The following is a 24,221-nucleotide window of genomic DNA, read 5'->3' as shown; positions in this document are numbered from 1 at the left end:
ATATATATATATATATATATATATATATATATTATCTATCTATCTATCTAAAGACATGAAAAAAGAAAGAAAAAATGCAGCACTCACCCACGATTCTCATCAAACTGTGTGTCCTTTATTTAGCATCACAAGCCATAATGGACTTAACGCGGCATCGGCAGGAGTGTAATAGGGAGCGGGAGCGTGCAGAGACGGGACGACGGCCGTTTCGCACAATAGTGCTTCTACGGGTCCATGTGAGTAAAACTGGTGATGTCATTTCCTTTTATAGGATTAAACTCACCACATTATATCAAACAACATGTGCAATTAAAAACAAATAATCTCTGATTACAGTCAGCACATTACATAGAAAATTAGATGAAAATTGCCATGTCAATATTGTCATTAAGACCCCACGGTCCTTGGGCATTTGTTTTTAAAATCCACTTGACTTCGCGTTGCAATAGCAACCTATTATGGTTACTGCCTTGCTGAGGAAATTTAACCACTTCTATACCTGCAAAGCGTAACTGGCTTGGATCGCCGCTATGTTCATCTTGCATGTGTTTAACAAAGCGTACTCGTCCTTTGCCTGTCAATATTGAATTATAATGTTCGCGAAACCGGACTATCAGGGGTCTTATTGTTTTACCGATATAAAACCGGTGACATGGGCAGAAAATTACATACACTAAGAATTTGCTTTTGCACGTTATAAAATCTTTTACAAAATGCTCCACAGTGCCAACTTTTAGGGGATTTTCAATTTTATGTAGGTGACACACACTACAGTTTCCGGTAAAACAATAAGACCCCTGATGGTCCGGTTTCGCGAACATTATAATTCAATATTGACAGGCAAAGGACGAGTACGCTTTGTGAAACACATGCAAGATGAACATAGCGGCGATCCAAGCCAGTTACGCTTTGCAGGTATAGAAGTGGTTAAATTTCCACAGCAAGGCGGTAACCATAATAGGTTGCTATTGCAACGCGAAGTCAAGTGGATTTTAAAAACAAATGCCCAAGGACCGTGGGGTCTTAATGACAATATTGACATGGCAATTTTCATCAAATTTTCTATGTAATGTGCTGACTGTAATCAGAGATTATTTGTTTTTAATTGCACATGTTGCTTGATATAATGTGGTGAGTTTAATCCTATAAAAGGAAATGACATCACCAGTTTTACTCACATGGACCCGTAGAAGCACTATTGTGCGAAACGGCCGTCGTCCCGTCTCTGCACGCTCCCGCTCCCTATTACACTCCTGCCGATGCCGCGTTAAGTCCATTATGGCTTGTGATGCTAAATAAAGGACACACAGTTTGATGAGAATCGTGGGTGAGTGCTGCATTTTTTCTTTCTTTTTTCATGTCTTTGGATTACGCACTCCATATGCAGAGCACCACCCTTGTCTCATTTGGAAACTGAGCTCGTCCAGCCTTAGTGGATCACACTTGCGGTGTTTCTACTATTATACAGCTTGTTCGTTGCCGGTCACACTTTTTTCTTGTTTGGGATGTGAATCAATCTATCTATCTATCTATCTATCTATCTATCTATCTATCTATCTATCTATCTATCTATCATCTATTATATATCTATTATCTATCTCCAGCATATAAGGATCAATCTTGCTTTCTAGTTCTTATCTATCACCCTTTTATCAATACCTTCTATATACAGAAACATAAATAAAATGACATGTCAGTAATATGATGTATTATCAGAGTTCCACTTCCACGTTTTTATTTCTCAGTAACACAACCAGATGATGACAAGACGAGTGAAGACCATGGAGCAGAAGACCCAGACAAGTTACTCCAGCACATAACGTGAACCTCCAGCTGAGAATATCATCTGGATCCTGAGAGCGCAGAGCAGCAATATCACAGCTTTCATCCAGACCTCCAGGACATGTTCTGTACATACCTTTACCTGTATGAACAGCGCACATCAGATTCATCATACTGACAGAGTATTAGGCTTTCATGAGTGTTTTTCAACACTTGAATTCACCCTGTCTTATAGAATTTGTTTATTCTGTCTCCTGATCAGGAAAAATGCCCTAACTTCGGCTTTTCTCCCCGACGTTCCAATTACATAGAGTCCTGGATTTTTCTGCTACATACCTGTGTCATATAAGTGTCATTTGGTTATATGTTTTCCATAGCTGAGCATGAGTACAACACTGGTTGCTAAGTAGTAATTGCAAGATTGTGAAGACGTGATATTTGCCTCGAAAGGTGATAAGGTGAAGAGCAAAGATGGCAAATGATATTGATGCCTGATTTAACATGCACAATTATGTCAAAATAAATGTAAGTCTTACAAAAGTGAGACAGTAATTTAAGAGTATGCGACCGACCGGTCCACAGAATGACAGTGGACAGTGGTAATGGACCCAATAATTATTTGGAGAAATTTGGTTCAACCTGCTGATCTTACTGGAACCTGCCGATCTTAGTGGAACCGGACGATCTTACTGGAACCTGCCGATCTTACTGGAACCTGCCGATCTTAGTGGAACCGGACGATCTTACTGGAACCTGCCGATCTTACTGGAACCTGCCGATCTTAGTGGAACCGGACGATCTTACTGGAACCTGCCGATCTTACTGGAACCTGCCGATCTTAGTGGAACCGGACGATCTTACTGGAACCTGCCGATCTTACTGGAACCTGCCGATCTTAGTGGAACCGGACGATCTTACTGGAACCTGCTGATCTTATTGGAACCTGCCGATCTTAGTGGAACCGGACGATCTTACTGGAACCTGCCGATCTTAGTGGAACCTGCCGATCTTAGTGGAACCGGACGATCTTACTGGAACCTGCCGATCTTACTGGAACCTGCCGATCTTACTGGAACCTGCCGATCTTAGTGGAACCTGCCGATCTTACTGGAACCTGCCGATCTTAGTGGAACCTGCTGATGTTAGTGGAACCTGCTGATCTTAGAGGAACATGCCGATATTAATGGAAGCGGACGATTTTAGTGGAGCCTGCTAATCTTAGTGAAACCTGCCCATCTTAAAGGAGCCTGACGATCTTAGTGGAACTAGACGATCTAAGTCTTCTTTTACACTTAGCGGGTTTTTTTGTGGCCTGTTATTGCGGGGCTTTTTTGCAGGCCGTATTGCCGCAATTTTCACGGTCTGCAGCAATAATGGCCCTCACGGCTATACGGCGCTCCGTGGAATTATTGCGACTCTTTTGGGGCCCCATAGAAATCTACTGGGGTCGCAAAAACGGGCCACAAAATCGCAGTAAGTGTAAAAGAAGCCTTAGTGGAACCTGCCGATCTTACTGGAACCTGCTGATCTTAAAGGAACATGCCAATCTTAATTGAACCGGAAAATCTTAGTGGAACCTGCTGATCTTAGTGAAACCTGCCCATCCTCAAGGAGCCTACCGATCTTAGCAGAACTAGATGATCCTAGTGAAACCTACCGATCTAAAGGTACCTTCACACTGAACAACTTAACAATGATAACGATAGCGATCCGTGACGTTGCAGTGTCCTGGATAGCGATATCGTTGTGTTTGACACGCAGCAGCGATCAGGATCCTGCTGTGACATCGTTGGTCGGAGCTAGAAGGCCAGCACTTTATTTCGTCGCTGGCTCACCCGCTGACATCGCTGAGTCGGCGTGTGTGACGCTGATTCAGCGATGTCTTCACTGGTAACCAGGGTAAACATCGGGTTACTAAGCGCAGGTTCGCGCTTAGTAACCCGATATTTACCCTGGTTGCCATTGTAAATGTAAAAAAAACAAACACTACATACTTACATTCCGGTGTCTGTCGCGTCCCCCGGCGTCTGCTTCCCTGCACTGTGTCAGCGCCGGCCGGCCGTAAAGCAGAGCACAGCGGTGACGTCACCGCTCTGCTTTATGGCCGGCGCTTACACAGTGCAGGGAAGCGGACGCCGGGGGACGCGACAGACACCGGAATGTAAGTATGTAGTGTTTGTTTTTTTTTACATTTACACTGGTAACCAGGCTAAACATCGGGTTACTAAGCGCGGCCCTGCGCTTAGTAACCCGATGTTTACCCTAATTACCCGGGGACTTTGGCATCGTTGGTCGCTGGAGAGCTGTCTGTGTGACAGCTCTCCAGCGACCACACAACGACGAAACAGCGACGCTGCAGCGATCAGCATCGTTGTCTATATCGCTGCAGCGTCGCTTAATGTGACGGTACCTTAACTGGAACCTGCCAATCTTAGTGGAACCTGCTGATGTTAGTGGAACTTGCCGATCTTAAGGTACCATCACATTAAGAGACGCTGCAGCGATATAGACAACGATGCCGATCGCTGCAGCGTCGCTGTTTCGTCGTTGTGTGGTCGCTGGAGAGCTGTCACACAGACAGCTCTCCAGCGACCAACGATGCCGAAGTCCCCGGGTAACCAGGGTAAACATCGGGTTACTAAGCGCAGGGCCGCGCTTAGTAACCCGATGTTTACCCTGGTTACCAGTGTAAATGTAAAAAAAACCAAACACTACATACTTACATTCCGGTGTCTGTCGCTTCCCCCGGCGTCCGCTTCCCTGCACTGTGTAAGCGCCGGCCGTAAAGCAGAGCGGTGACGTCTCCGCTGTGCTCTGCTTTACGGCCGGCCGGCGCTGACACAGTGCAGGGAAGCGGACGCCGGGGGACGCGACAGACACCGGAATGTAAGTATGTAGTGTTTGGTTTTTTTACATTTACACTGGTAACCAGGGTAAACATCGGGTTACTAAGCGCGGCCCTGCGCTTAGTAACCCGATGTTTACCCTGGTTACCAGTGAAGACATCGCTGAATCAGCGTCACACACGCCGACTCAGCGATGTCAGCGGGTGAGCCAGCGACTAAATAAAGTGCTGGCCTTCTAGCTCCGACCAACGATGTCACAGCAGGATCCAGATCGCTGCTGCGTGTCAAACACAACGATATCGCTATCCAGGACGCTGCAACGTCACGGATCGCTATCGTTATCGTTGTTAAGTTGTTCAGTGTGAAGGTACCTTTAGAGGAACATGCCAAACTTAATTAAACCGGACAATCTTAGTGGAACCTGCTGATCTTAGTGAAACCTGCCCTTCTTAAAGGAACCTGCCGGTCTTAGTGGAACCTGCCGATCTTAGTGGAACCTGACAAACTTAGTGGGACTGGTCAATCTTAGTGGAACCTGACGATCTTAGTGAAACCTGATGATCTTAGTGGAACCGGACAATCTAAGTGATACCTGCCAATCTTAATGGTACATGCCGGCCATCTGATGGGTTTGGGACACGTCCTGACTCCCCCAACATGCAAAGTCGGAGTAGAGAAGGATCTGAGAGTTGGAATTTGATGGTAGATCCTTTTGGTTTTAGAGGAAGGATCTGGTGATGGCTTCCTCTTCTTTCCCCATTGGAACCAGATGTTCACTCGGCATAGTTTGGCGCTTGTGTGTTTCAGGCAGTTGGGAGAGTTACTGTAGCTATGTGCAAAACCAATTTTTGGTTGGCAGCTATTGCATGCGAGTGGCCATTTTTAGAATGCATAAAGGTAAAATGTATTTTTCTTTTGCTCATAGAATACAGATTGTGGCTAACTGAAGGCAGATGCAAGAAACAGATTTCTAGGATATTTTCCTTGAAGGGGCATTTACCATGACCGATTCTAATGGTAACAATCCAATGTTCACGAAAATTGTGCAATGTGAATGGTTTGCGCGATTGAACGATGTGTCCAGAAGCGCTAGTTCGTTTTTCAAGAAATCGTTTCAGCGAGCAAAAATATTCTCGTTTCTCTTTCCAAAAATGTGTAATGTAAATGGAGATTGTTGCCTCGTTCAATGATTGGATCGGAAAAAAGGAGGTGTGGAAATTCAAGTCTTACATAGGTATTGCTTTCAGTTAAAGAGAAACTGATCGCTTTCTGCAAGCCCGGTACAGAGTCCAGCCAGGTCAGTGGTCACTGACCGTCGACAGGAGCTGCATGATTTTCCTAACCCTCCTAGATCCAAAGCTCTGCTTATAGTCCATGAGCCGGGCCAGATATCGGTACCACCCGGAGTGACTAATTTTCTTTGGTATTTTTAGGTAGATGCATGTCTGTAGTTTATTTTTTGATATGATAGCCCTTACATATACGTAGCTTATTAACCCCTTCAGCCCTAGGCCTATTTGTACCCAAGTGCCTAAGCCAATCTGACCTGTGCCACTTCATGGGCTAATAACTTTGGAACGCTTTCACCTATCCAAGCCATTCTGAGATTGTTTTCTCGTGACATATTGTACTTCACGTCAGTGCTAAATGGGAGTCAATATATTTTACCTTTCTATATAAAAAAATGCTAAATATTCGGAAATTTTGGAAAAATCGGCAATTTTTTAACTTTGAAATTCTCTGCTTTTTACAAAAATACTGATACCCCCCATAATAGTTATTAATTTACACTCCCCACATGTTTACTTCATATTGGCATCATTTTGAAAATGAAACCTTATTGTTTTACGACGTAATAGGGCTTATAGTTTTATGCGCAATTTTTCACATTTACAGCAAAACCCACTTTTCAAAGGACCAAGTCACTTCTGAAGTCACTTTAAGGGGCTTACATAACAGAAACCACCCATAAATTACCCCATTTTGCAAACTACACCCCTCAAGCTGTTCAAAACTCATTTTTAAAAACTGTTAACCCTTTAGGTGTTCCACAGGAATTTTAGCATGAGCCAAGAACCAAATATGACGATATCGGTACCACCCGGAGTGACTAGATGTAGTATTTGTAACAAAATTTAATCCAAGTTATGTAAATACACACTGAACATGTCATGTGCATATATATATATATATATATATATATATATATATATATATATATATATATGTATATATATATATATATATATATATATATGTATATGTTACTCCATAATATCTTCAACATCGGACTCTGAATCTGACTGTTGTTCTACTGGCTCGTCTTCAGTACCCTTGTTCTGGCATGTCTGTAATCTGCACATGTCTGTGCACTTCAGGCCATTGCTGAGGCAAGTACACTGAGGAAGTTCACATGACCGCACACACTTGCAGGACAGTAGCTGTATAATAGCTTCTGGTGCTGGTGCCCCTTGCATCCACTTGACAACAAGCTTTCCGTCGTTATCTATCATCCAACCGCAGTCTGTTGGGTTTGCAACCCATGGCTGGCTCTGCAGACTTCTCCTCCAGATCGCAGCCTGGTAGTTTGCACGCAGTGCATGCATGAAAAGGCAGTCCTGGCAAGGAGGGAGTTGACTTGACTCTACCACTCCACGTCTGGCACAGAACAGCTGATAACGGAGCCTGTTTACCTCAGTTGTTTGGGTAGTTGGCAGGTACATGTGGCAGGTGATTTCCTGTAACTTCTCAAAAAGTTCGGTAGACACTTCCCATGAACGACCAACTTCCTGAAAGGCATCCTGGTATGTCTTGTTCATCTTCAACTGCTTGAGTGTCGTCATCTTCCCACGGCCAGCGAATGCACTGACGGTGTCACAGCCTGTAAATGCATGCATACCAATCAATGAATCACATACGCTGCCTCCCAATGTTCGGCTCAGAGTGGTGATATCCAGGAATCTTGTCCGGTTCTGTGTACCGCATTTCTGGAACAGGTGGGATGGGATTTTGTGGCACATGCCCAGACACAGGACCATGACATCAGTATCCTCCGAAGTGATGATGACCGACTTGTAACCAGATTCTGCTGCATGAAGAGCATGGAGAAGGAGGCGTGTGTCTGCTTCTTCTTGATTTGACTTAAGGTCAGCAGCCTCTTCCCACTGTTCTTTGGTGATCTTAAAGCAGAGCTGCTCACATGTGACATACAGCTCCTTCTCCTCAAGCTTCTCCCTGTGGTGTTTCGCCTTCCATTCTTCTACCAGAAACTTTATGAGACTTGCCTTGTTGGAGGAACTACTTAGAAGCTTTTTCCACTGCTGGATGTTGTGCCCATGTTGAATGTTCTTGAAATGGATCCCTGTGCCTTCATATCTGTTGACTCTTTCTGTATCTTTGATGGATGTCTCCTTGTAGACGTCAAAGACAATATCAATGCGCTTGCTCTTAGCACCCTCATGGATAGCGCGACTCATTGCTGTGCCTGCTAGCTGGCCAAATGTTGCATTGTTTCCCTTCAGTTTCTGAACCAGGCTCATCCCATCAATGATGGTTGCAGAGGGCTCGGGGATCACTTCTGCAGGACGAGCATTCCTCTCCAACTCCCTTGCGAGGGCAGCCTTGTTGGTCTTGCGGATAGACCCATCACCATTGGCAAGTGCCCATGGCAATGGACCCAGGGGATGAGTCAAGACATCACTCATTTGTAGCTTTCTGTTCTCAGCTACAAGTATCATCTGGCCAAATAGGTTTCTGTCAGCCTTCAAAATTACCTCCTTGCCAAGACCTTGTCTGCGTGTCTTCATTTGGATGTTAGAGAACGTTTTAAGTTTGTTCTTCGTCATCTTGTCATGAAACAATGTAGTTGGCTTATCGGTACCCAAACGCTCATCCTTGAATGTTTGATATGCATCCTCTCCTATACTGTATGCCCCTTGAAGGTCTTTGGCTACATCTGGTGGTGCTACAGTCGCTGTTGACAAACTGATAAGTTCACCATTATGCTCTTTGTTGAAGGGGTTCACCCAACCTGTCTCCAGCAGTTGAACGAAAGATTGGACATCGGCTTCATCTCTTCTAATCCTAGACACCTGTAGGTCTGAATGGCTGAAGTCAGTATATTGTTGGCCTACCAGGGCCCTCAGCTGCCTCAAGTACATACTGCGGTACTCTGATGTCAGGTAGAACCTGGAAACAGCTCCAACTTTGAGGCTGAAGCCTTTTGTGCCCCCTGGTGTCTGGGTGTCTTTGTTGATTGTCTCTTCAATGGTCTGGTCCACAGGAATTCGTCCAAAAGGATTCTTGCTACCGATCTGGACCGAAAAGCCACCTTGCATGAAGTATTCATGGACCTCTGGGTGTTCTATGGGCAGCCGAGACATTGTGGCATAGTAATAGGTTAGGTATCGGGCATAGTTGACCTTGTCATAGGCAAAACACCATGGTATCATCTGTCGGATTGCTCCTAGGTGAAGCATCCAGTTGCCTTCTCTTGAAGCTCGAACCAGGGCCAGCATGGTCTCGACCATGTCCAAGTATGACATCCAGAATGCTGAGAGTTGTTCATTTCTGAGGGTCTCAAGATAAACTTGAAAGAGCTTCAGGGTAAGTGTGCAAGATTCATTATCCAAGAGCTTTTCGAAGGATCCCTGCGACACACTGATGCGAAAGTTTGTGATGTTCTTCAGTGTTTCATCCAGATGGTGAAGGTCCCTTGCATGGTTTTCTTCTAGCCATGGAAGGAAGTTTTTCCATGCAAGCCTCATAAGTGCTTCATAGACCAGCTTGTGTAGTCTCACTGCTCTGTTGTACCTCCGGCCGTCCATCACTCCAGACACTGATCCTTCAGCGATTACACCGGATTCAACACACAGATCTCTAAGGCCTGCATCCTGAAATCTGTTCCCTATGATAGAGAGGAGATTACAGATTGTGTGGAAGACACCCATTCTAATTATAATGTTCTTGAACTTCTCCTGTTTCCAGATAACCTCGGCAGCTTTGGCATAGAGTGCTTGATCAAACACACACACAATTCTGTTAAGCTTCAGGGTCTGCATGATGGCATGTGTTTGCTCCAAGACTTCATTCACAGTGGACATGGCTGTTGCAGGAGCATTGATAGTGGGCAGGTAGCTTACAGTGTCCTGGGCCACTACAATGTCGCTGCGGATTTTTATGTTGAACCCAGTCCAACTGCTGGTGGTCTGATCCTCATGGTCTGACATTCTAGCCAGAAGCCAGATATGGTTTTTGGTTTTTGAATCCTGGACCTCCTTGGTAGTGTTAACATTCGAAGTCTCAATCCTGGGTGGCTCTCCCCGCTGCCCAACATTGTATATCGGTAGCATTAATTCTGTCAGAGTTATGCTTCTTTTCTTCGACTTGGTTACATCTGGCAGGACTTTCTTTGTCACAGAGCATGCAACATTGGACTGAACAGCAATGCCATTGACTCTATGAGATGTACCTGCTCCACTTAGTGTCTCCTCAAGTCTGTCAATGTTATCCCAGGCCAGGGTTGTGAACACACCTGGGTAGATACTTGCTGGCATTGGGATGTCATCCTTTGAACATTCCAACTTCTGGATACAAAGGGCTGTATCGATCTCCTCAGCCATTGAATATGACACACAGTGGCCAAGACGATTCAGAGTTCGAATCAGTTCTGTATTGCCGGTCAAAGACTTAACTGCAAAGGATAGCAGTACGTGCTTTGGTGTACACAGAACGTGTATGTGTCAGTGTGTGTGCGTGTGTTGGGGCACCTCAGGGTGTCTTCAAATGTGACATAGCCCCCTAGATTTCTTCCAGTAAAATTTGCACTCCAAAAGTCATTTGGCGCTCCTTCCCTTCCGAGGCCTGCCGTTCCCCAATACTGCAGTGTACGACAACATATCGGGTGTTGTTGTGTTCGGGAGAGATTGGTGAACAAATAGTGGGGTGCATTTTTTGCTGGTACACCTCTTAAAAATAAAAAAATGAGCCTAAAATGACACCTTCATGTAAAAAATGCACTTTTTCCATTTTCTCAACCAAGTGTTTCCAACTACTGTGAAACACTGGTTGGGTCAAAGTGGTCACTATACCCCCTAAAAGATTCCTTGGGGGTGTAGTTTCCAAAATAGGGTCACTTTTTGGGGTTTCCACTGTGGGGGTACCTCAGGCAGCCTTCAAATGTGACATGGCCCCCTAGATTTCTTCCAGTGAATCCGCCACCCAAAAACCACATAGCGCTCCTTCCGTGTTGAGCTGTGCTGTGTGCCCATACTTTAGTTTACGAGTACATGTGGGGTGTTTCTATAAACTGCAGAATTAGGGTAACCAAGTTTGGGTTTGCCGTTAACCCTTGCTAGGTTGCAGGTAAAATTGGATTACAATGTAATATCTGGAAAAAAAATGAAATTTTGAAATTTCGCCTTCATTCTGCTAAAATTCCTGTGGAACACCTAAAGGGTTAACAGTTTTTAAAAATGAGTTTTGAACAGCTTGAGGGGTGTAGTTTGCAAAATGGGGTAATTTATGGGTGGTTTCTGTTATGTAAGCCCCTTAAAGTGACTTCAGAAGTGACTTGGTCCTTTGAAAAGTGGGTTTTGCTGTAAATGTGAAAAATTGCGCATAAAACTATAAGCCCTATTACGTCGTAAAACAATAAGGTTTCATTTTCAAAATGATGCCAATATGAAGTAAACATGTGGGGAGTGTAAATTAATAACTATTATGGGGGGTATCAGTATTTTTGTAAAAAGCAGAGAATTTCAAAGTTAAAAAATTGCCGATTTTTCCAAAATTTCCGAATATTTAGCATTTTTTTATATAGAAAGGTAAAATATATTGACTCCCATTTAGCACTGACGTGAAGTACAATATGTCACGAGAAAACAATCTCAGAATGGCTTGGATAGGTGAAAGCGTTCCAAAGTTATTAGCCCATGAAGTGGCACAGGTCAGATTGGCTTAGGCACTTGGGTACAAATAGGCCTAGGGCTGAAGGGGTTAATAAGCTACGTATATGTAAGGGCTATCATATCAAAAAATAAACTACAGACATGCATCTACCTAAAAATACCAAAGAGAATTAGTCACTCCGCTTGGTACCGATATCGTCAAATTTGGTTCTTGGCTCATGGACTATTATGGTTAGTGGGGCTGGTCAGACATCACCTGTGTACCGTACACCGAACAGATGACTTCACACCAGGCTAAGAAATAAAACGGAGCGCCTGGGGACCCAGAAGCTCAGGAAGTTAGTGCAGCTTTTCAATGGGACAACCCTTTAAGCAATGCTGCTGTGTGGTGGTCACTTACTCCTGCAGGGCACTGCCAGTTTATACTTAGTTGAGTGTGTCTACAGCATTGTGTACACTTAATGACTGTTTCTGAGAATACCCTCTTTTGTGTGATTACTGCCGGTCTGTCTTTCATTGCTTTCAGGAGCTGACAGTAAATTCTGTACATACAGGGATGTGACATCTGCACATTTCATGAAATAATTTGCTGAACTTATTGTAGCAACATATTAATTTCTCACGTGAAGCGCCATCCATCATCAGCTGTGTACCGTCGTGTGGCCGCGCTGCTAACTGTTAATTACAGGCGCTGGTGGCTTCGATAATTAATGACATGCTAACAGAATCATGCACATCATTGCAAGTTTCTCTAAACAACTGGAGGGATAAAACCAACCAAGCGACAAATTGGTGAAGGTGATGAAGCTGCTGAGTTTGGAGGAAGAACGCAAGGAATTCAGAAAGGAAAGTCAAAGCATGTCCAGGCGAGGATAGTGACAATATAAACAAGAAATTCTACCTATCATCATTGTCTGTTATGAAAGCCTATAGTTAAAAAACTGCACATACAATACTGTTACTGCAAGAAATAAGAAATTCTACCTGTAATCAATCTATCTCTTATCTCCTGTGGTCGATCAACTCACCCGGCTGATTAAAGAGGTAATCACAGGAACACTTTCTGTTTATGTTTTCACCTGATTTATTAAAAAACATACTGCATAAACTAGTGCAAAACTTAGATTAATAAATATGACCCTTCTGGCATAACGGGAAAGGAAAAACAAAATAGCATACGGTACAGTCTACGTGGCTGCAGTGATCCACCTGCTCAGGGAAACAAAAAAAAAAGGTTCAGTTCTCTTTAACACAAGCACAGCTCTGGAGATCTCATCCACTGAATGAGTCAAAAAGGCTCCAAACTGACCTTCTGGACCACATCCTGGGGGTGAAGATATAGTGAACAGCCTCCTACCCACTCTTCAGCTGTTGACAAAAACCCAGGCATTAATATGGCTGATTTACCCCTATCAGCACATAGTATGCTATAGCATTTTTTCAGGTTTGTATCACTGAGGCTAACATTCTCAGTGACACATATCTCCCCTCCAAAATTATACCAGTGACCTTCACACACTATGTATATTACATCTATCTATGCAATAAAGAATGGTAGCACTCCCTATTTAAAAAACCCTCAAAAGTTGTATTTATTCCCAAACACAATAAAGCTCAATCTAGTTTCAGCTGGTAAGGAGCCTTTTCAAATGCATGCTGGGATACTGAAACAAAGCATCATCAAGGGGCAGAGGCTGCAGTCACTATCGCAGCCCCTGATGTCTCCCTGAAATGAAGCATTATCAGTGACCTTCATATCAGGGGCTGGGCTAGTCCCTGCACAATGTGCACTGTACAATCTGCATAATGACAGCACTCTCTTTCAATTCTCAGATCACCAGTAACAAGCCTACAATAGAGCGCAGTGTCAGTGCATGTTGTCAGAATTCCAGGCATGCAGAAACCTTTGTCACCCCCGCATGTCACTGTCACAAGTCAAAGTACATGTGATGTGAAGATTCACAAGTCTGAAGTCACATAGAGCGACTGCAGATTTGTAGTTTTAGACCGGACAATCCCTTTAAATTTAGCACAATAGTGACATCTAAAACTGGATGAACCTGAAAAATTTGTGAAAATACAAGATGAAAATTGATCCAGGTGGCTGTGAGGAGCAACATTAAAGGATCTGCAGGAATTTCTGGCAAGTACTGGTTCTGCACTACTGTGACAACAATCTCCCTTATTCTTCATATTTTTAACCTGTAGGGTAGAATAGCAAGGCAGCAGCCTTTTTTTTTTTTTAACCATTCAAATTTTTATTGAGTAAAATTTTTTTACAGTAACAACAATATAAGAAATAGGGAGAAGGGGAGACAAGGGACGGAAATCACCACTGATATGATACAAAAGGCCAATATACACAGTATTCCCAAATGCAAAAGAATATAACAATGCAGAGAAGGATCAACATAATACCTCTCAATTAACTGGTAGGATTAGGAAGAAGTGAGGTAGGGATTGATACAAAAGGGGATGAAATCCAAGGGTCCCACTATGTGAGAATTTTGTTCTTCTTAGAGAGACCGTCTACTGTGATCAACTCGTAGCTAAGGTGCAGATTAACCCTTGCAACTAATTCGTCTTTAACCCCTTCCCGACCCATGACGCCACATAGGCGTCATGAAAACCTGTGCCAATCCGACCCATGACGCCTATGTGGCGTCATGGAATGATCGCGTCCCTGCAGATCGGGTGAAGGGGTTAACTCCCATTTTACCCGATCTGCAGAGACAGGGGGAGTGGTGCTTCAGCCCAGGGGGGGTGGCTTCACCCCCCCGTGGCTACGATCGCTCTGATTGGCTGTTGAAAGTGAAACTGCCAATCAGAGCGATTTGTAATATTTCACCTAAAAAACAGGTGAAATATTACAATCCAGCCATGGCCGATGCTGCAATATCATCGGCCATGGCTGGAAAACCTGAAGTGACCACCCCCCACCCCACCGATCGCCCCCCCAGTGCTCCGGTGCGTGGTCCGTACCCCTCCGTCCTGTGCTCCGCTGCCCCGTGCTCCTGCCCGCTCCCCCGTCCTGCTGTCCGCTCCCCCCGTCCTCCGATCACCCCCCCTGTGCTCAGATCCACCCCCCCACCACCCCTTCATACTTACCGATCCTCCCGGTGTCCGGCCGTCTCCTCGCTGGGCGCCGCCATCTTCCAAAATGGCGGGCGCATGCTCAGTACGCCCGCCAGCCGGCAGATTCCTTACAGGTACATTTTGATCGCTGTGGTAGTTTCTACCACAGCGATCAAAATAAAAAAAATAATAAATAAACCCCCCCCTTTATCACCCCCATAGATAGGGACAATAATAAAATAAAGAAAATATTTTTTTTTTTTTTTTTTTCCACTAGGGTTAGGGTTAGAACTAGGGTTAGGGTTAGATCTAGGGTTAGGGTTACGGGTAGGGTTAGGGTTATGGCATGTGCGGATTTGGCAGCGGATCCGCAGCGGATCGGCCGCGGATCCGCAGCGGATCGGCCGCGGATCCGCAGCGGATCGGCCGCGGATCCGCAGCGGATCGGCCGCGGATCGGCCGCGGATCCGCAGCGGATCGGCCGCGGATCCGCCGCGGATCGGCCGCGGATCCGCCGCGGATTGGCCGCGGATCCGCAGCGGATTGGCCGCTGCGAATTCGTAGCAGTTTTCCATCAGGTTTACAGTACCGTGTACACCTATGGAAAACCAAATCCGCTGTGCCCATAATGCGGAAAATTCCGTGCAGAAACGCTGCGTTGTATTTTCCATAGCATGTCAATTCTTTGTGCGGATTCCGCAGCGTTTTACACCTGTTCCTCAATAGGAATCCACAGGTGAAATCCGCACAAAAAAACACTGGAAATCTGCTGTAAATCCGCAGGTAAAACGCAGTGCCTTTTACTTGCAGATTTTTCAAAAGTCGTGCGGAAAAATCTCACACGAATCCGCTACGTGGGCACATACCCTTAGGGTTAGGGTTGGAATTAGGGCTAGGGTTGGAATTAGGGTTACGGGTGTGTTGGGGTTAGGGTTGTGGTTAGGGGTGTGTTGGGGTTAGGGTTGGGATTAGGGTTATGGCTACAGTTGGGATTAGGGTTAGGGGTGTGTTGGGGTTAGTGTTGAAGTTAGAAATGAGGGGTTTCCACTGTTTAGGCACATCAGGGGTCTCCAAACGCAACATGGCGCCACCATTGATTCCAGCCAATCTTGCATTCAAAAAGTCAAATGGTGCTCCCTCCCTTCCAAGCCCCGACGTGTGCCCAAACAGTGGTTTACCCCCACATTTGGGGTACCAGCGTACTCAGGACAAACTGGGCAACAACTGTTGGGGTCCAATTTCTCCTGTTACCCTTGCAAAAATAAAAAATTACTTGCTAAGACATAATTTTTGAGAAAAGAAGAATGATTTTTTATTTTCACGGCTCTGCGTTGTAAACTTCTGTGAAGCACTTGGGGGTTGAACGTGCTCATCACACATCTAGATAAGTTCCTTGGGGGGTCTAGTTTCCAAAATGGGGTCACTTGTGGGGTGTTTCTACTGTTTAGGCACATCAGGGGCTCTGCAAATGCAACGTGACGCCCGCAGACCATTCCATCAAAGTCTGCATTTCAAATGTCACTACTTCCCTTCCGAGCCCTGACGTGCGCCCAAACAGTGGTTTACCCCCACATATGGGGTATCACTGTACTCACAACAAACTGGGCAACAAACATTGGGGCCCAATTTCTCCTGTTACCCTTTTGAAAATAAAAAATTGCTTGCTAAAACATCTTTTTTGAGGAAAGAAAAATGATTTTTTATTTTCACGGCTCTGCGTTGTAAACTTCTGTGAAGCACTTGGGGGTTGAATGTGCTCATCACACATCTAGATAAGTTCCTTGGGGGGTCTAGTTTCCAAAATGGGGTCACTTGTGGGGTGTTTCTACTGTTTAGGCACATCAGGGGCTCTGCAAATGCAACGTGACGCCAGCAGACCATTCCATCAAAGTCTGCATTCCAAAACGTCACTACTTCCCTTCCGAGCCCCGGCATGTGCCCAAACAGTGGTTTACCCCCACATATGGGGTATCAGCGTACTCAGGAGAAACTGGACAACAACTTTTGGGGTCCAATTTCTCCTGTTACCCTTGCAAAAATAAAAAATTCTGGGCTAAAAAAATATTTTTGAGGAAAGGAAACACATTTATTATTTTCACGGCTCTGCGTTATAAACTTCTGCGAAGCACTTGGGGGTTCAAAGTGCTCACCACACATCTAGATAAGTTCCTTTGGGGTCTAGTTTCCAAAATGGAGTCACTTGTGGGGAGTTCCTACTGTTTAGGCACATCAGGGGCTCTGCAAATGCAACGTGACGCCCGCAGAGCATTCCATCAAAGTCTGCATTCCAAAACGTCACTACTTCCCTTCCGAGCCCCGGCATGTGCCCAAACAGTGGTTTACCCCCACATATGGGGTATCAGCGTACTCAGGAGAAACTGGACAACAACTTTTGGGGTCCAATTTCTCCTGTTACCCTTGCAAAAATAAAAAATTCTGGGCTAAAAAAATATTTTTGAGGAAAGGAAACACATTTATTATTTTCACGGCTCTGCGTTATAAACTTCTGCGAAGCACTTGGGGGTTCAAAGTGCTCACCACACATCTAGATTAGTTCCTTGGGAGGTCTAGTTTCCAAAATGGGGTCACTTGTTAGGGAGCTCCAATGTTTAGGCACACAGGGGCTCTCCAAACGTGACATGGTGTCCGCTAATGATTGGAGCTAATTTTCCATTCAAAAAGCCAAATGGCGTGCCTTCCCTTCCGAGCCCTGCCGTGTGCCCAAACAGTGGTTTACCCCCACACATGGGGTATCATCGTACTCAGGACAAACTGGACAACAACATTTGGGGTCCAATTTCTCCTATTACCCTTGGAAAATTAAAAAATCCTGGGCTAAAAATCATTTTTGAGGAAAGAAAAATTATTTTTTATTTTCACGGCTCTGCGTTATAAACTTCTGTGAAGCATCTGGGGGTTATAAGTGCTCACTATGCATCTAGATAAGTTCCTTGGGGGGTCTAGTTTCCAAAATGGGGTCACGTGTAGGGGAGCTCCAATGTTTAGGCACACAGGGGCTCTCCAAACGCGACATGGTGTTCGCTAACGATTGGAGCTAATTTTCCATTCAAAAAGTCAAATGGCACGCCTCCCCTTCCGAGCCTTGCCGTGCACCCAAACAGTGGTTTACCCCCACATATGAGGTATCAACATACTCAGCAGAAATTGCCCAACAAATTTTAGGATCCATTTTATCCTGTTGCCAATGTGAAAATGAAAAAATTGAGGCTAAAAGAAATTTTGTGTGAAAAAAAAGTACTTTTTCATTTTTACGGATCAATTTGTGAAGCACCTGAGAGTTTAAAGTGCTCACTATGCTTCTAGATAAGTTCCTTGGGGGGTCTACTTTCCAAAATGGGGTCACTTGTGGGAGCGCTCCAATGTTTAGGCACACGGGGGCTCTCCAAACGTGACATGGTTTCTGCTAGCGATGGAGATCATTTTTCATTCAAAAAGTCAAATGGCGCTCCTTCCCTTCCGAGCCTTGCCGTGCACCCAAACAGTGGTTTACCCCCACATATGAGGTATCAACATACTCAGCAGAAATTGCCCAACAAATTTTAGGATCCATTTTATCCTGTTGCCCATGTGAAAATGAAAAAATTGAGGCTAAAATAATTTTTTTGTGAAAAAAAAGTACTGTTTCATTTTTACGGATCAATTTGTGAAGCACCTGGGGGTTTAAAGTGCTCACTATGCTTCTAGATAAGTTCCTTGGGGGGTCTAGTTTCCAAAATGGGGTCACTTGTGGGGGAGCTCCAATGTTTAGGCACACGGGGGCTCTCCAAACGCGACATGGTGTCCGCTAAAGATTGGAGCCAATTTTTCATTCAAAAAGTCAAATGGCGCTCCTTTCCTTCCAAGCCCTGCCGTATGCCCAAACAGTGGTTTACCCCCACATATGAGGTATCAGCGTACTCAGGACAAATTGGACAACATCGTTCATGGTCCAGTTTTTCCTTTTACCCTTGGGAAAATAAAAAAATTGTTGCTAAAAGATCATTTTTGTGACTAAAAAGTTAAATGTTCATTTTTTCCTTCCATGTTGCTTCTGCTGCTGTGAAACACCTGAAGGGTTAATAAACTTCTTGAATGTGGTTTTGAGCACCTTGAGGGGTGCAGTTTTTAGAATGGTGTCACTTTGGGGTATTTTCAGCCATATAGAACCCTCAAACTGACTTCAAATGTGAGGTGGTCCCTAAAAAAAATGGTTTTGTAAATTTTGTTGTAAAAATGAGAAATCACTGGTCAAATTTTAACCCTTATAACTTCCTAGCAAAAAAAAAATTTGTTTCCAAAATTGTGCTGATGTAAAGTAGACATGTGAGAAATGTTATTTATTAACTGTTTTGTGTCACATACCTCTCTGGTTTAACAGAATAAAAATTCAAAATGTGAAAATTGCGAAATTTTCAAAATTTTCGCCAAATTTCCATTTTTTTCACAAATAAACTCAGAAATTATCGACCTAAATTTACCACTAACATGAAGCCCAATATGTCACGAAAAAACAATCTCAGAATCGCTAGGATCCGTTGAAGCGTTCCTGAGTTATTACCTCATAAAGGGACACTGGTCAGAATTGCAAAAAACGGCAAGGTCATTAAGGCCAAAATAGGCTGGGTCATGAAGGGGTTAAAGGGAACTGTAGAGTGTAGCGCCCCCACTGCCGCAGGGCCGAGGAGTACCCGGTACCGGGCCTCTGAGTCTCTGCTCTGGGGTTGTCACGGTGGCTAGACCCGGTCCGTGACCCTGCTGAGGGGCGCCCAATAAAAGGTGTGGATGGTGGTGGTAGTGCGGTGCAGTGCTGGTCACAGTAAATAACGAGGACACCAGGTTGCAGTCTCTTTACCTCTTTACTGAAGGCTTCAGGATCCTCAGTCCGGAATACGGTTAACCAGGCTGCGCAAGTCCGGCCGGTCCGATGGCACCTCCAGAGTTCCCTTTGCAGGTGGAAATCTGTGCCTACCTTCTAGCGCTTGTGTGTTGCGGTCCTCCCCTGCTGTGCTTACGGGATAGTCCCCACAACTGTTGTGTCTGTTTCTCGTGTTCCCTCACAACTCGATTCTGATGTTCTTCTTCGTCCCCCAGATGATATGGCTAGGACGCACCCGTATGACGGGTAGGCTCGGAGCTCTTCCTGGACCCTAGTGTCGCCCTTCTCCTGTTGTTGCCCCCTATGTCTTCGTAGGTGATTTGTGTGAGACAGCCCGCCTATAGCTATAGTTTCAAATTGAAGGACAGCATCCAATCCAGGTGAAGATCATAGATATCTTTATTGTGCCATAATGCAACGTTTCAACCCCTAAGGGTCTTTGTCAAGCATACACAACAGTGACATTGGCGGCCTTATATAGGAAGTAGACACCTATCCCCAATTAGGTCCGCCCATGAAAATTTGCATATACCATAATAAGTGATCAGAATACAAAATTGTGCAAAACATAACATATACAAAGTTAAAAACACAACATGATGTCCATAAAAGATCTAATACTCTTTAACTCCATCCGTGATCGGTTCCATAAGCACATGTATCATATTCAACATAAACAAACAGTGTTAGCTGTCAGTTCTGAACCTATCAGCAAGGTCTCCCATGTAGCTAACCTGCCAATAGTATCAATTCATTCATCCCAAAAAGCCCGCCGATATACGTAGCCAATCCTATGAACTGTTGCTCTAACCTCATAGCCAATCATGGCTCCATCTCCGCATTTTACCCAGCAGCTCACAAACCTGATTATAGCGGCAGTCAGCATGCCCACATTCAAACAAAAAGCCGGAAGTCGGGGCAACCCCCAGCGCGCACGCGCATGCCTCCGCCGTCTCTATAGCAGCGCCCAGCTGACACAAAGATAACAACGCGCCCGGCGAGACCGAAACAAACACCAGCGCGCACGCGCATGCGTCCTCAATCTCCACAGCGACGCTCAGCTGACACAGGGATAGCGACGTGCCCAGTGAAACCACAGCAAACCCCAGTGCGCACGCGCACGCGTCCTCCGTCTCCACAGTAACGCTTAGCTGACACAGGAATAGCGGTGAGAATGAAACAAATATAGAAAAACCACCAACTAGCATGCGCTCACATTTGCCGTCTCCACGACGGCGCCCGTATAAATGCCGCAACCAAGTTATTGCAATACCATATATTCTCTCATCAAAAGAACGCCCATCAGCCTTTATATGAAAACTTAGTATCATGCAAAATCAGACGCTGTAGCGTCTGATAGCAGACTCTATCTGTTATGGTAGCGTTACACCCAGTCATAGCTGAGTAACTACATTTTTGTCAAAACTCACAAGCTTTAGTGACCACAGCAACAAACGCTACCATAACAGGCCGAAACAATCGCAAGTGCGCAGGCGCCCGTGTCCACCATCACTATGGTAACGCTCCGCTTACACGAAAATACCGGCGCCCTCCGTAAATGAATCAAAAAATAAAAGTAAAATAAAAAATAATAAACATCGCACGTGCCCACCATCTAAAGGGCATATTTTGGTGTATGAACGAAACCAACACCACAATATCGGCAATGGTGTATGTTCTAATCCAAGAACTCTCACACTCCATCGCAAGCTAACACTAGATTGTATAAAAGAAAACGCTACAGCGTTAAGGCAGATTCCACCCGCCACACAGAAGTTTAGTTATGTATAATACAATGGTCAAACCAAAATCCATTTGGAAGCCCAAAGTTAGTGCCTACGATCGACCGTCACCCAATACCATCAACATAAACAGTATTGCACATATACCCCGGCTATATGTATGTAAGGCAACAAAACCCTAAACACTCCATATAAAACCATAAACAAAGAAAACAAAAAAACGGAGTCTTCACAAAGGACATCATGTTACCCAATCACCCTCTAAAAGCAAATCCCACAGATTCCGAGACGCACGTACCAAAAAACGCCCATGGGAGTAAATAAATCAGGATGTACACAATATGAGATTGTAATCAATATTTAGCCCACCCGGCTGACGAGAACCCAATCTAGAGATCCATTTAAGTTCTTTCTTCTTTAACAATTTAACCCTATCACCACCTCTACGAAGAGGAGGTACACTATCAATCACTCTAAAACGTAATTGACTGACAGAATGTCCACATTCTACAAAGTGTCTAGGTACTGGCAATTCCACTTTTTTAGTTCTGATAGTGCTTTTGTGTTTCCCTATCCGAGATTTGATCTCCATAGTGGTCTCACCCACATAGTTAAGTCCACACGGACAAACAATAAGGTAAACCACAAAACTAGATGTACATGTATACCTCTCTCTAATGTAAAATCTCTGTCCCGTGTGTGGATGGCTAAAATAATCTCCCTTAATAATGTTCCCACAGCAAGCACATCCCAAACAAGGAAAGTTACCCAATTTTGGGGGACCCAAAAATCTCTGTGTACCACCTAATGACGGCCCAATATCAGACTTCACAAGTTTGTCTTTTAGATTATGTCCTCTCTTATAGGATAAAATCGGTGGCAAAGTAAATTCCTCAATATTAGGTAAACCTTGATGCAAAATGTGCCAGTGCCTAAGAATCATGTTTTTCACATGACCACTGGCCGTATTAAATGTGGAAACGAAAGGAATTCGTTTCTGTTTTGTCTTTACTTTCTTTTCCCTTACTAGAGCCCTCGGTGTCTGTTTAGCCCTGTTCAAAAAATTCCTTACACCATTCTCCGGATACCCCCTTCTCAGAAATTTATTACACATTTCGTCAAGTCTAGTATCTAGGCGAGACTCATCAGAGACAATACGCCTCACTCGAAGCATCTGACTCCAAGGTAATGACTCCATCATTTTCCTCGGATGATGACTACTGAATTGCAACAGGCTGTTTCTGTCCGTTGTTTTGACATACAAATCTGATTTGACCGAGGAGCCCTCCTTATATATCATTGTGTCCAAAAATTGAACCCGTTCTTGCGAATGCGTTATAGTGAAACTGAGTTCTGGAAAAATATCATTAAGTTCTCTATGAAAATCAAAAAGTTCCTCCAATGATCCCTCCCACACTACAAAAATATCATCAATGTAGCGCCACCAGGCCCGAACAAGGGGCCAGAACCGGGAGGCATACACGTACTGGTCCTCAAGCACCGCCATGTAGATGATGTAGATGATATTTTTGTAGTGTGGGAGGGATCATTGGAGGAACTTTTTGATTTTCATAGAGAACTTAATGATATTTTTCCAGAACTCAGTTTCACTATAACGCATTCGCAAGAACGGGTTCAATTTTTGGACACAATGATATATAAGGAGGGCTCCTCGGTCAAATCAGATTTGTATGTCAAAACAACGGACAGAAACAGCCTGTTGCAATTCAGTAGTCATCATCCGAGGAAAATGATGGAGTCATTACCTTGGAGTCAGATGCTTCGAGTGAGGCGTATTGTCTCTGATGAGTCTCGCCTAGATACTAGACTTGACGAAATGTGTAATAAATTTCTGAGAAGGGGGTATCCGGAGAATGGTGTAAGGAATTTTTTGAACAGGGCTAAACAGACACCGAGGGCTCTAGTAAGGGAAAAGAAAGTAAAGACAAAACAGAAACGAATTCCTTTCGTTTCCACATTTAATACGGCCAGTGGTCATGTGAAAAACATGATTCTTAGGCACTGGCACATTTTGCATCAAGGTTTACCTAATATTGAGGAATTTACTTTGCCACCGATTTTATCCTATAAGAGAGGACATAATCTAAAAGACAAACTTGTGAAGTCTGATATTGGGCCGTCATTAGGTGGTACACAGAGATTTTTGGGTCCCCCAAAATTGGGTAACTTTCCTTGTTTGGGATGTGCTTGCTGTGGGAACATTATTAAGGGAGATTATTTTAGCCATCCACACACGGGACAGAGATTTTACATTAGAGAGAGGTATACATGTACATCTAGTTTTGTGGTTTACCTTATTGTTTGTCCGTGTGGACTTAACTATGTGGGTGAGACCACTATGGAGATCAAATCTCGGATAGGGAAACACAAAAGCACTATCAGAACTAAAAAAGTGGAATTGCCAGTACCTAGACACTTTGTAGAATGTGGACATTCTGTCAGTCAATTACGTTTTAGAGTGATTGATAGTGTACCTCCTCTTCGTAGAGGTGGTGATAGGGTTAAATTGTTAAAGAAGAAAGAACTTAAATGGATCTCTAGATTGGGTTCTCGTCAGCCGGGTGGGCTAAATATTGATTACAATCTCATATTGTGTACATCCTGATTTATTTACTCCCATGGGCGTTTTTTGGTACGTGCGTCTCGGAATCTGTGGGATTTGCTTTTAGAGGGTGATTGGGTAACATGATGTCCTTTGTGAAGACTCCGTTTTTTTGTTTTCTTTGTTTATGGTTTTATATGGAGTGTTTAGGGTTTTGTTGCCTTACATACATATAGCCGGGGTATATGTGCAATACTGTTTATGTTGATGGTATTGGGTGACGGTCGATCGTAGGCACTAACTTTGGGCTTCCAAATGGATTTTGGTTTGACCATTGTATTATACATAACTAAACTTCTGTGTGGCGGGTGGAATCTGCCTTAACGCTGTAGCGTTTTCTTTTATACAATCTAGTGTTAGCTTGCGATG

Source organism: Ranitomeya variabilis, chromosome 4, assembly GCF_051348905.1.
Source record: "Ranitomeya variabilis isolate aRanVar5 chromosome 4, aRanVar5.hap1, whole genome shotgun sequence".
Taxonomy (NCBI): Eukaryota; Metazoa; Chordata; class Amphibia; order Anura; family Dendrobatidae; genus Ranitomeya; species Ranitomeya variabilis.
The sequence above is the reverse complement of the archived record's forward strand: the minus strand, read 5'-3'. Positions refer to the sequence as shown.